The sequence below is a fragment of the Barbus barbus genome, assembly GCF_936440315.1.
Source record: "Barbus barbus genome assembly, chromosome: 29".
NCBI lineage: Eukaryota > Metazoa > Chordata > Actinopteri > Cypriniformes > Cyprinidae > Barbus > Barbus barbus.
Window position 1 is genome coordinate 13,502,654 of NC_136757.1, and position 13,705 is coordinate 13,516,358.

The 13,705-nt window shown below is 37.9% G+C and overlaps 1 pseudogene across 1 annotated transcript in view; it reads left to right on the top strand.

The window, feature by feature from the left end:
• LOC306849080 (importin-11-like) overlaps positions 1-13,705 on the top strand; it is a 259,336-nt pseudogene that overhangs the window by 22,545 nt on the left and 223,086 nt on the right. The window contains exons 3-4 of the transcript in view: positions 2,307-2,395; positions 4,632-4,704. The product of the transcript in view is annotated as an importin-11-like (transcript). The remainder of the gene's footprint in view (positions 1-2,306; positions 2,396-4,631; positions 4,705-13,705) is intronic.

Here is a 13,705-nt window from a genome sequence, read left to right on the forward strand (position 1 = left end):
ACGCGACGGCAGCGTAGGCAAACCACTAACATACACTACCAGTCAAAAGTTTTTGAACAGTGACATTTTTTGTTTTTTCTGTCTCTTCTGCTCACCAAGCCTTCATTTATTTGATCTAAAATACAGCAAAAACAGTAACATTTTGAAATATTTACCATTTAAAATAACTGTTTTCTATTTGAAAGTTATTCCTGTGATTTCAAAGCTGAATTCATACTCCAGTCACATGATTCTTCAGAAATCATTCTAATATGCTGATTTGCTGCTCAAAAAACATTTTATTATTATGCTGAAAACAGCGGAGTAGAATTTATTTTAGGTTTCTTTGATGAATAGAGTTCAGAAGAACAGCATCTATCTGAAATATAAATCTTTTGTAACACTATAAATGTCTTTATCATCACTTTTGATCAAATTAAAGCATGCTCGCTAAATAAAAGTATTAATTTCTGACCCCCCCCCCCCCACAAAAAAAAAGAAAAGAAAAAAAAGATACTTACTCCAAGTGAGTTGCTGCAGAAAGAAAGGAAAAGAGCAACAACAAAAACATGTTGCTGGAGACGGGCTTATTATTGGAAATGCAATCTGAATCTCTGCCAGTAGGAGGTGCTTTGAGAGCGGCAGAACTAGCGGTTTCCTCAGTAATGGCTGTAATCTAAGCAGCTCTGCTCATGAACGCTAATTTATCAGATAAAATGAAAATGCCATCAAAACTATTCTGAAGACAGTCGGTTCCCTTCAGAGATACATTCATATAAGTCACCCGTGCCGCGTTTTGATATTGAAACATGCAGTGCTCATGTTTATTCAACGAAGTCAAATGCCACAAATAAATCAATGTATGGGAAACACTGGTAATGTATATCAAAATATCGGAAATGTGTTTAAAATCATCCCACTGTTATTGAAAAAAATAATTATATCGTGATACATATTGATATTGAATTATTGTCCAGCCCTAAATACAATCATACAAAAGTATTTTGCATTAGACGTAAATAAATTAAAACAGCAGCCAGTAACACACCTGCTCTTTCTGAGTCCATCATTTGTGCTGTCCAGTGGGGTATGTGAATAATGGCAGTAAAAAAATTAACCACAATTCTTAGCGAATAATAAGAATAATGGAAATTGCATGTAAACAGGAGTAAGAGATTTGCTCTTGACATGTAAACGTCATAATGCGATTAAGTCCTTACTCTGATTATTGGAAATAATCGCATTATTCGTGTGCATGTAAATGCAGTCAATGTGGAAATTTGGGTCAACCAGAACAAAAGAAACATTGTTTGTAGGCTAAAAATTATTAGAGTAAACATCAGTGCATCTTTGACCCATTGGTGGTGCTAGGGGGTTTAAAAGATTGACCTCAAAATTGTAATAATTCATCCAACGTTGATCATTAGCTAGGCCTTCTCAGACATTTTTAAATTAAGGGTGCAGTTTCAAATCTGTGGGTGCAAACTGAGAGTACAGATTAAGAAGTAGTGGGCACAGTTTATCAGACTTAAAAAAAATCCTACATGGCCTTAGGGCAGCTCTGTATTTTGACGTCCCTATTCAGAACAAAAAAAATTATAATTCTTCAGGATTTGCAGAAATGACAGTTTCTGCTCTTGTGGTTGTGTATGACTTAATCTTCTCTTGCTCACCTTGAGAATGAGGTGTCTGTGGACCCTCAGGCCTGGCCAGTACAACCCCTCTCGTCCCCTGAGGGGGGCTCAGCAGCGCCTGTGTTGTCATACAGCACTGGCTATGGTGGTGTAGATGTCCTCTCAAATCCTTTAAGCCTTCAAACTTGGCACAAACTCCTTCGTTATTGAGGTTTAGCATGAAATAGGATTGCAAAGGAACGGAACACAATCCTACGTATCAGCAGACTTTTTTCCTTCAATGATTTCTGCAGGCATCGACTTCGACTGCAGTTCTATAAGAATGTCTGTCACGTCCCATCAGCCTCTCTTATCTGTTTGTATTTGAGCCAACCTGCTGTCACTCGGTCTGTCACCCAAAGAAATCAGCCTGATTTGTATGGACTCGCATTTAGCTTATTTGTCTACCCAAATGGTGCTTTCGCTGACCTTGAGGTGAATTAGGCAGAGGCGGCGAGTCGATTTTTAAGTAAGTCATGTTTACTTGTCAGCTGTCTATTGACATGATATTCACCTGCCACATTTTGAAAGCAATAAGTGTTTGTTTGCGTCATAGCTGGGTAATATGCACTCTCTGCTTTTGTTTTTGCATACGATTTCCTCCTCACGGTTATCCTCTGTAATTTATTACCCTTTGCTCATCGTCTTGTGTAGGAAATGGGTCTCTGTATGGACACTTATCTGGCTGAGTGGAATGAGCCCTGGTCTCGGAGCAGCCGAGTGTGGGGATTTGGTGGCCCTGCGTCAGAGCCTGGCGGAGATGCTCCCTCTTGAACGCAGCTGCTACTACATATTTGTCAATGAGCATTAGCTTTCCTTGGCCTGCTCCTTGCTCCCCACGCTCTTATTCCGGACATGGCATGCTGGATTAAACCTCGAAACTCACTTCACTGGAATAGCCTTTAATTATTCAGTGTTAGACCTTAGCCTCGCTAACCTAACTTGCCTCGCCTCACCTCACCTCAGGAAATGCGTAAATCCTCTTTTTTTTGTACATTGTTGCGTATTTTTAAAGGTGATGTCTGTAAGTGATGTCAAATGAAAGTGCAGAAAATGACTTTTATTTAAAAATAAAACTAATAAAAAAAACCCATCAGGCACTCCCTCTCATCTGCCAATAGTTGAGAGGCCAGGGCAGTGGCGAAACACATATTCATATATTGACAAATAATCATAAGTTCATACAGTGGGAAAAAAAAAATTATTTGATCCCCTGCTGATTTTGTACATTTGCCCACTGAAAAAGAAATTATCAGTGTATAATTTTAATGGTAGGTTTATTTGAACAGTAAGAGGCAGAATAACAACAAAGAAATTCAGAAAAACGCATTTAAAAAAATATATAAATGTATTTGCATTTTAATGAGTCAAATAAGTATTTGATCCCCTTTCAATCAGCAAAATTTCTGGCTCCCAGGTGTCTTTTATACAGTTAAGGAGCTGAGATTAGGAGCACTCTCTTAAAGGGAGTGCTCCTAATCCAAGACTGGCTAACATCTATTGACAGTGTGGTTTTTTTTTTTCTTTGGTGTGTTAACTGAGCCTTAGGCAATGTGATGTAGAAAGTGTTGTTTCTTAGGACATCTATTTCAGTGTTTCCTGTCAGGTTGAATGTTATGTATGTTCTGGTTCTTCAAAAATAATACTTACGGCATATAAAAAGTTACATTAGTATGGTATTGATGTGCTGTGTATGAAGTAGAGCTCTGTATTGCCTACTATCTCGCACATAACAATCATAATTGAATCACAACTGAAAGTCTCTCATGCCAATTGCTTCATTAATTGAATTGTTGGAAATTATATGCACAAGCACATAAAAACATCAATACAAGGACCTGAAGTGTCGATGCAATATTGTGAGAAATGGAATTACGATATGAAATTGTATCAGACAGAGCAGTCCCGGTATCAAGGGTCCGGCGTAGCTAACTGCAGCCCTTTAAAAACCTCTTTGTCTGGTTGTTCTGTCGTTTTGTCCTCCAGCCTTCAGAGGTGACAGACCAGCTGATTTAGAGAGACACTTACTTTAGTGCTTCTGTCACCTGTGGCCTCCAGTGAACGTTTAATTAATTTGAGGCTGTTGCCCTGCTGTAATTCACCGAAACTCTTCAGTCAAATTCTGGTTAGTCAGTGACCCGCTGGAGATTTTGGCTCAGTGCCCAGTCCTCAATGGTGTACTAGGTTAAAAGGTTGTGATTTTTCTCTCAGCCAGCTTAGAACAATCTGTACTCATGTTTAAATGCCATTGTCGCTGTAGATTTTACTGTACTGTAATATTATATGAAAAACATAGGAAATAGAATTTTTAATACTTCCATTCAAAAGCTTGAGGTCTGTAAGTTTTTTGCTTTTAAAGAACATTTAAAGTCTATCATGCTCTCAAAGGCTAGTTTTTTTAAACCTTAATGTGAAAAATGATTACATTATAAAAAAAAATGTTTTCTGTTTTGAAATATTTTATATTTCTATATTTCTTCTATATTTTTAAATGTATTCCTCTTGATGGGAAAGCTGAATTTTCTGCAGCCATAACTCCAGTCTTCAGAAATCATTTTAATATGCAGTTTTTTTTTTTTTCTGGACTGAAGAAATTGTTTTTATCATCAATGACGAAAACGTTGTGCTGCTTAATATTTTTGTGGAATTTATTTGAAGTTGAAATCTTTAGTAAAATTAGAAATGCCTTTGCTGTCAATTTAATGCATCTTTGATTAAAACAAACAAACAAACAAAAAACTAATCTTACTGAACTTTTGCATGCTATTGTGATTGAGCCGGATATCTGGTTGACAACTTTTTATTTTTTTGGGAAACATTTTGCTTGAAAAGTGTGCTTGGGCTATCTTTATTACAAATAAATGTCACTTGTATTGATATTTTTTTTCTTTACCTAATGCAATGACATTCATACATTTTTAAAAGTGACCCTAGTGACCTAGTCTCTCACAACTCTGTATTTCCCTCTTTCTTCTCAAGTGCTCTCTCTGAAGAAGAGAAGTCATCTCTCCGTGCAGGTCTCATCACTAATTTTAACGAGCTGGTCAACCAGGTTAGTGTGCACATACAGTTATGCACCCACCCACACACACACGCACACACGCGCGTAGAGAAATGCAGTTAATTCCCTAACCATATGCTCTACCTGTCCTGTTTATGATCAGTCATCCAATAAAATGAACTATCAGACATGATTGAGTACCATTAAACTGCTCTGTTTAGTGGGTAAGAGTCTGAGCTGTTATTCTAGTGAAAGATCAATGGGGTTGGAGTCGAAAAGCACTTAAAGTCTGTGCTCTAATGTGGTGTTGAGCAATCCTGGAGACATTGATTTGGGGGGCAGTTTTATACCGTGTATTAATTCGACCCTTGAGTTTGAATAAAGCCTGACTCATTATAAGAAAAGCCATTATAATAAAGAGGTGTGACATCCATGGGTTTGAATCAACATCTGTTTAATAGTAGATGTTTCATTTTTAAATGTAGTTTTAACTAGTAACTCTGGTAGTAATCGATAAACTAAGTTAAGAGGAATGTAACATTTTTCTTATTGGTAGATGTTGATTTCGAGGGAATATGGACAATAACACAAGCAATTATGTTGACAAGTTAAAAAGAAACGCCCATTTAACATAATATTTTTCTAATTTGTTTCTGCATTTTTCAGTTCATTTGTTTCTGTGTTCTGCAGGGGTTTTGGATGGGTTGGTATTACACACTATTGGTTTATTGTTGGCTAATGACTGTGCTCAATTCTTATTATGGAGTAACGTCACAGGCACATGAAAAGTAATTGCAGCCTTAAATGTGCTTTCTTATTATATAGACCATGGCAGACACTGCACAAATTGCTAGACTTGCATACATTAGTGAATGAAGTAGATGTAGTACACAAACACTGCCCTGTTATTTCCATATTGGATGGAAAAGTGAAAAAACAAAAGTAAATTAAAAATAAAATACAGGAATAAATAGTGAAGGGTTTTGCAAAAATTGCGATAATGTTAATGCATTATAAATATTTAATCATGTATTTATTTAGTAGCTTAACTGGAAGAGCACGCTGGTAGCAACACCAAGGTCATGGCAAGTTCAGTTCTCAGGAAACACACATAGAGAAATGTATACATTAAAAGCACTGGATTTGCTTTATATCAAAGTGTATGCTAAATGTATAAATGTAAATGAGAACATTTATTTGGAGATGTATAGAATGTACCACTAATTATTCCTATTATTACAAAATACAGATCACTTGAATGAAATATTTAGGAACTTTTGTCTAATTTGCAATTATAATCTTAGAACTTTGCTGTGTCATTTGCATTGAGTGTTAGATAATCAGAACAGATTACTGCTTTACTGCTTCAAAAAAAATGAACAAAACAAAACGCATAAACTTCTTTCTCGCTCTCTCTCTCTCTATATGCAGTATATGTATGTATTAGGGATGGGAAGATTCCCCGATTTGCTCGGTGCATTGACAATGCGATGCATCGGTTTAAAAAGTGTGCATCGGCTACAAGTTGTCATTTATATCGCGATGCATCATTTGTAACATTTGCATCGGTAAAAACTATTTATTTATATATAATTACTAGTGGATGTGCTTTTATTATTTAGAAGGTGACCAATAATCTGTGAGCAATATTTTATATGTAGATTGATTTCTCCTCTCTAGACTTTTTCTCAAACACGTTCTCTCATCACCGCTGCTGCGTGAATATGAGGAATCACAACACAACACCCAAGGAAAAACTGGAATTGAAGTCCAAAACCTAACCTGAAATAACCTAACAAATCAATCAAGGCTAAAGCGTTTCCATAAACGACAGATTTAAATTCATACAATCTCACTCATTTGTGCACGTTTATTTTTAAGCAGCCCTTAATGTCTATCATGGTTCAAATCAATCCACCATGGCAAACAGCGAATATATCTGTGCTGTTTAATGCATTTGAGACGTGTTTTCCTCAGTGCATAACTAACATGTCAGGTATATCTGTAAATGTTAGGCTACGTCCACACGAAGCCAGATTTCTCCCTATCCGATCTTTTTTTTTGCCTCAAATTCCGTAAACACAGAGTCGTCTCAGGAAACATCTGCGTACACACGGAATCACTGAAACCGACTGAAAACGATGTAGTACACTTGCCAGACCAATATGTGGCGCTGTAATTCTGCCACAGAGATACACCAAAAAACAGAGAAGAAGACTTGGACCGTGTGCGTAAACCTTGCGCGCTGAATACAAACTAACACACAAAGCAGAAGATTTTGCTTTAATAAAGTTAATGAGCTCAGTGGGTTCTGCAGCACGAACATAGGCACGTAGTCTGACATTGTTGTTGTTGTTGTCGCTGTTATGTGACGCAGCGGTGTCTGATTAGGGGCGAGACGTGGGCTGATGACGTCATCGTTTCAGAAAATATACGGATTCGCCGTCCACACGAAAACATGAAAACGGCGTTTTCAAATTTATCCACCCTGGGACCCGGTTTCAAAAATGATCGGTTTCACTCTTTGAAAACGCCGGTTTCGTGTGGACGAAACGCCTATACGGTAAAAAATGTATGCGTATACAGAGAAACGCGTCTTCGTGTGGACGGGGCCTAGATGTGGTGAAGACGACTTGCTGAAATTCAAACCGAGCATCAGAATGGGGAAGAAAGGGGATTTAAGTGACTTTGAATGTGGAATGGTTGTTGGTGCCAGACGGGCTGGTCTGAGTATTTCAAAAACTGCTGATCTACTGGGATTTTCATGCACAACCATCTCTAGGGTTTACAGAGAATGGTCCGAAAAAGAGAAAATATTCAGGGAGAGGCAGTTGTGTGGATGAAAATGCCTTGTTGATGTCAGAGGTCAGAGGAGAATGGGCAGACTGGTTAGAGATCATAGAAAGGCAACAGTAACTCAAATAACCACTTGTTACAACCAAGGTATGCAGAATACCATCTCTGAACGCACAACACGTCGAACCCTGAAGCAGATGGGCTACAGCAGCAGAAGACCACACCGGGTGCCGCTCCTGTCAGCTAAGAACAGGAAACGGAGGCTACAATTCGCACAGGCTCACCAAAATTGGACAATAGAAGATTGGAGAAACGTTGCCTGGTCTGATTTCTCGTGAGTCTCGATTTCTGCTGCGACATTCAGATGGTAGGGTCAGAATTTGGCTTAAAGAACATGAAAGCATGGATCCATCCTGCTTTGTCTCAACGGTTCAGGCTGGTGGTGGTGGTGCAATGGTGTGGGGGATACTTTATTGGCACACTTTGGGCCCCTTAGTACCAATTGAGCATCATTTAAATGCCACAGCCTACCTGAGTATTGTTGCTGACCATGTCCATCCCTTTATGACTACAGTGTACCCATCTTCTGATAGCTACTTCCAGCAGGATAATGCACCATGTCACAAAGCTCAAATCATCTCAGACTGGTTTCTTGAACATGACAATGAGTTCACTTTACTCAAATGGCCTCCACAGTCACCAGATCTCAATCCAATAGAGCACCTTTGGGATGTGGTGGAACGGGAGATTCACATCATGGATGTGCAGCCGAAAAATCTGCAGCAACTGCGTGATGCTATCATGTCAATATGGACCAAAATCTCTGAGGAATGTTTCCAACACCTTGTTGAATCTATGCCACGAAGAATTAAGGCAGTTCTGAAGGCAAAAGGGGGGTCCAACGGTACTAGCAAGGTGTACCTAATAAAGTGGCCGGTGAGTGTGTGTGTGTGTGTTCATACATATATATATACACTGTATATATATATATATATATACACTGTATATATATATATATATATATATATATATATATATATATATTTTTTTATAATGTATATATGGGTATGTCTATACAGTGGGGGAAAATGTTTTTAATTATTTGATTTTGTACTTTTGCCTACTGTGTGTTTGTTTGTTTAACAACAACAAAAATCCAGAAAAAAGCATTTCAAAAAAGTTAAAACTTGATTTGCATTTTAATGAGTCAAATAAGTATTTGGTCCCCTGTCAATATCTGTCTTAGGTGTCTTTTATACAGGTAAGGAGCTGAGATTAGGAGCACTCTCTTAAAGGGAGTGCTCCTAATCACAGTTTGTTACCTGTATAAAAGACACCTGTCCATAGAAGCAATCAATCAATCAGATTCCAAACTCTCCACCATGGCCAAGGATGTCAGGGACAAGATTGTAGACCTACACAAGGCTGGAATGGGCTACAAGACCATCGGCAAGCAGCTTGGTGAGAAGGTGACAACAGTTGGTGCGATTATTTGCAAATGGAAGAAACACAAAATAACTGTCATTCTCCCTCAGTCTGGGGCTCCATGAAAGATCTCACCTCGTGGAGTTTCAGTGATCATGGGAACGGTGAGGAATCAGCCCAGAACTACACGGAAGGATCTTGTCAATGATCTCAAGGCAGCTGGGACCATATAGCCACCAAGAAAACAATTGGTAACACACTACGCCGTGAAGGACTGAAATTCTGCAGTGCCCGCAAGGTCCCCCTGCTTAAGAAAGCACATGTACAGTCCCATCTGAAGTTTGCCAATGAACATCTGAATGATTCAGAGGAGAACTGGGTGAAAGTGTTGTGGTCAGATGAGGCCAAAATCTAGCTCTTTGGCATCAACTCAACTTGCCGTGTTTGGAGGAGGAGGAATGCTGCCTATGACCCCAAGAACACCATCCTCACCATCAAACATGGAGGTGGAAACATTATGCTTTTGGGGTGTTTTTCTGCTAAGGGGACAGAACAACTGCACCGCATCAAAGGAACGATGGACGGAGCCATGTACCGTCAGGGCCAGGGCATTGAAGCCAGCCAGGGCATTAAAAATGGGTCGTGGATGGGTATTCCAGCGTGACAATGACCCAAAACACACGGCCAAGGCAACAAAGGAGTGGCTCAAGAAGAAGCACATTAAGGTCCTGGAGTGGCCTAGCCAGTCTCCAGAACTTAATCCCATAGAAAATCTGTGGAGGGAGCTGAAGGTTCGAGTTGCCAAACGTCAGCCTCGAAAACTTAATGATTTGGAGAGGATCTGCAAAGAGGAGTGGGACAAAATCCCTCCTGAGATGTGTGCAAACCTGGTGGACAACTACAAGAAACGTCTGACCTCTGTGATTGCCAACAAGGGTTTTGCCACCAAGTACTAAGTCATGTTTTGCGAAGGGGTCAAATACGTATTTCACTCATTAAAATGCAAACCAATTTCTAACTATTTTTAAATGCTTTTTTTCTGGATTTTTTGTTGTTGTTGTTCTGTCTCTCACTGTTAAAATAAACCTACCATTAAAATTATAGACTGATAATTTCTTTGTCAGTGAGCAAATGTACAAAATCAGCAGGGGATCAAATGGTTTTTTTCCCCACTGTATATGTGTGTGTGTTTATATATATATATATATATATATATATATATATATATATATATATATACACATATATATATATATATGGTTGGTGATGAATATGTTGTTTTGTCTCTCTCAGTATTGGATATTTGGCTACATGTAAAAATTGTGTAAAGTGAAATATGCTAAATGATAAGTCTCCTCCTTCATTACAGCCACAATGTCAAAGTGATTTAATTGCTGTTATTGCTGCATTAATGGTGGTAACACTTCTGCATTTATGGATATTGGATTAATTAATTAAAATCTCATAACCATTCAAGATGGGGTTGAAAGGGCTAAATGCCCACAGGAAGTGTCAGTCATGTTACTTCAATAGTCATTCATTTCACATTTAAATGAATATTGATGTATTCACAGCCAGCTGTGAACTCTGCTGCTGGATGCATCCTTGAAATGTAGCTTTTATACTGCAGATCGCCACACAGATAGCAGTGCTGATCCCTAAAGTGGCACGCCTGGACTGTCCTCGGCATTTCTGCATTGCAGCATATTGGTGCGAATATTTGCAAATGGAAGAAACACAACCACAAAAATCCAACCTTTTCCTTAGGATTTTTTTCTAGTTGACTATCGAGTTTGTGGACATTGACTTTCTTGAGGTAAATATAGTGATATAGTGTTGCATGCCATATTGTTTGTAAGTGGGTTATTGACGTTTGTCTTGTGCTACAACTAGTAGTAAAGCAGAAGAGATTATCTCTTCATCTCTGCGCTGCTGCTTGAAATGAGGCATTTAGTAATCTGTCACGCCACATTAAAGAGCATCAAAACGACATTTATTGTCTGTATTTTGTGGTAAAATTTCACATTTCACATCAAGTTGAGGCATTATTTCCAATTAAAAGTAACAAAGTGCAAAGCGTATTGTGATTATTCGATGGCAGGTTCTACATGCATCAAAAGAAAACGGCATAAACTTAATTGATTTGAGATTCAAGATTTGAGATTCCATGACTAAATACATTATTATGATAACAATAATTATGAATATTAATAAATATATGCATGCATGCATTGACACACAATACTGTTTACTATGCGAATACTATGCGATTGTGAACGTGGTTTTGCACAGCTTGTCTGTGAATATGGCTCTGTGTAGTAAATGCTGCTGTAGTAAATGTGAACACACGCACATGATGGAAATTACAGAACCGGCTTTACTGATAAGATGCACATTAAATATGGAATGCGATTTATCGTGCAGCCCTAATTAAATACAACACTATAGTATTGTGTGTGTGAATGCATACATACATGCATACATTTATTAATATTCATAATTATTGTTATGATAATAATCGATTTAGCCATTTACTTATTTGCTGGGCATGAGCCTTTTTCCACTATTTGATAAGAGAGCATCTCAGAGAGCAGCTTTCATTGATATGGACCATCATTCATAATTTTTTCTACTCCACTAGCATGTGCCTCTAGGAGGCACTGTTCAGCTGTGCTCATGTACACCCCCTGCCCCAGTTCACCGATCATCCCAGGAGATGTATGAGCACTCCTGTGTAAAATATCAGCAGATGTTTTGACTTGGAGCTGCATCACATTTCCCCCTCCTCTACATTTCATTTACGTTCTGACTGGCCGCTAGATAAGACACCTGCACTTTCCCATGTTACTGCAAGACTCATAATTTTGAGTGATTTATCACCAGCATTTGTTCATGTTAATGCAGGTCCTTTCTTCTCCACAAAGAAATAATTTTCATTTAACCTTTGAAAACTCTTTTCTCGACATCACAGTGTGAAGAGCTTCTTTAGAACAGTGATTCCCAACTGGAAAACGGTATTACTTAGCTTTTTTTAAACCTGTAAAACTTAAACCAAAATTTAGTGATGATATTTTTAAATGAGAGCCAGTTAAGTCTTGAGAATGTTTCTGCATGAGTTCCTCTTCATCTCCTAAAATATTATGCGTCTCATTAAAGGGGAAAAAAATACTTGGGAAGTCTGTTAAAGTCAATTATGGTAATATTGATTGTTTTATAATAATAAATAATAATGTTGAATAATATCCAAAATAATAAGAGTAAGCGATTTGGTGTTGATGAATAGGTTGTTATTGATGTGGTTTTTGGGGTACATTAAACAAACAAAAAAAACACTAGCTTAAAACACTAAATGGCAAATACTAATTATTATTTTCACAATCCTATTTCTCAATTTACAAAGAATTAAATGAATGCAGAAATCTCTGCAGCATTACATAAATATTTAACTGCCCTTAATTCACAAAAAAAAAAAAAAAAAAAAGTAATATGATGCTTTTTTAAAGATCATTATTTTGTGCATTTGGTGTAAAAGAATATGTTGACATGCTTTAATGTTCAAAAAACACATTATTTTTCAAATACTGTACATTATTGTAGGTCCTCTATGCCCCGCCTCTCTCAAACGCTTCGTTTCGTCAAACGTAGTCTGCTCTGATTGGCCAACTGGCACAATGCATTGTGATTGGACGAACACCACAAGCACAAGTCTGAAATATAACGCCCCTCTCCATAATTGTGAGCTTTAGCTTTCAAAATAAATGTAAAGACAGTTAATAATGTCCTTAGTTTTACCATCAGTTCAAGCCCGAGAGGGAACAGAGTTGCTTGACAGACACAGTAATGACGCTCATATGTATTTGCAGTACACAAGCCGCGGTTGTGTGACTGTCTCCCTCTCTCACACCTGCGAGCACACACACACACACACACAACGCGCAAAACACTGCATTTGAGCAGTCAATAGCAAATACTTAAACTAATAACAAAACATACAGTCACTGAATCAGAAGTGCCAGATTGCTATAGCAAAGTCAGAATGACCTCCTCTCCTAGGTTCACGAAACGGTCGTCCATAAAATGCGTTGTGATAACATCTGGGTTGTGCTGTTCAGTTGTAAGTAATCTTAATGATTCCTAATTGCATCTACTTTCGGAAGATCACACAAAGTGCTTTTGCTTTCTAATAGAAACACACAGCTTCTCCCTGACATGGCTGCATCAACACTACTGCAGTTACTGAAACCGCGCCTTTTTTCTTTGTGTGAACATTTGGGCGGCATTACGCAAATATTTCCACATCGTGACGTAGTCATGTGGGGGCGTGGCCGAGTCTTAACTTTTATAAAGAATATCTCTTTGGTTTTGAGACGTTAGTCTTTGCAACTTCAGGGATCTTATCTATGCACAAACAGCTTGTAACACTCCAAAGAGAAAGGAAAACTTGAAATCGCATTATATGATCCCTTTAAATAAAAGGATGTTTTGAGAAATGTCTCATGTGTTTTTAAAAAATAAAAAAAAAGTCATTTGTATCCATTTGTCTTGATTGCCAACATTCTTCAAAACATCTACTTTTATGTTCCACAGAAGAAAGTGATACAGTTTTGAAAAAAATGGTGAGTGATTGTTGACAGAGCATTGAGTCTGCTATTTGACATGCTGTTTGGACTTTAAAGACCTCTAGAGGACAGGTTACTTTTCTTATAGATTTTCATATGAATATACTATTCATAAAGCCCTGTCCTGGCTCACTGTAGTAAAACAAGGTTAATGAGTAGTGGGTGTGGGCAGGCTAACAAGACTGAATTGAGTGTCCATATGGGAACTATAG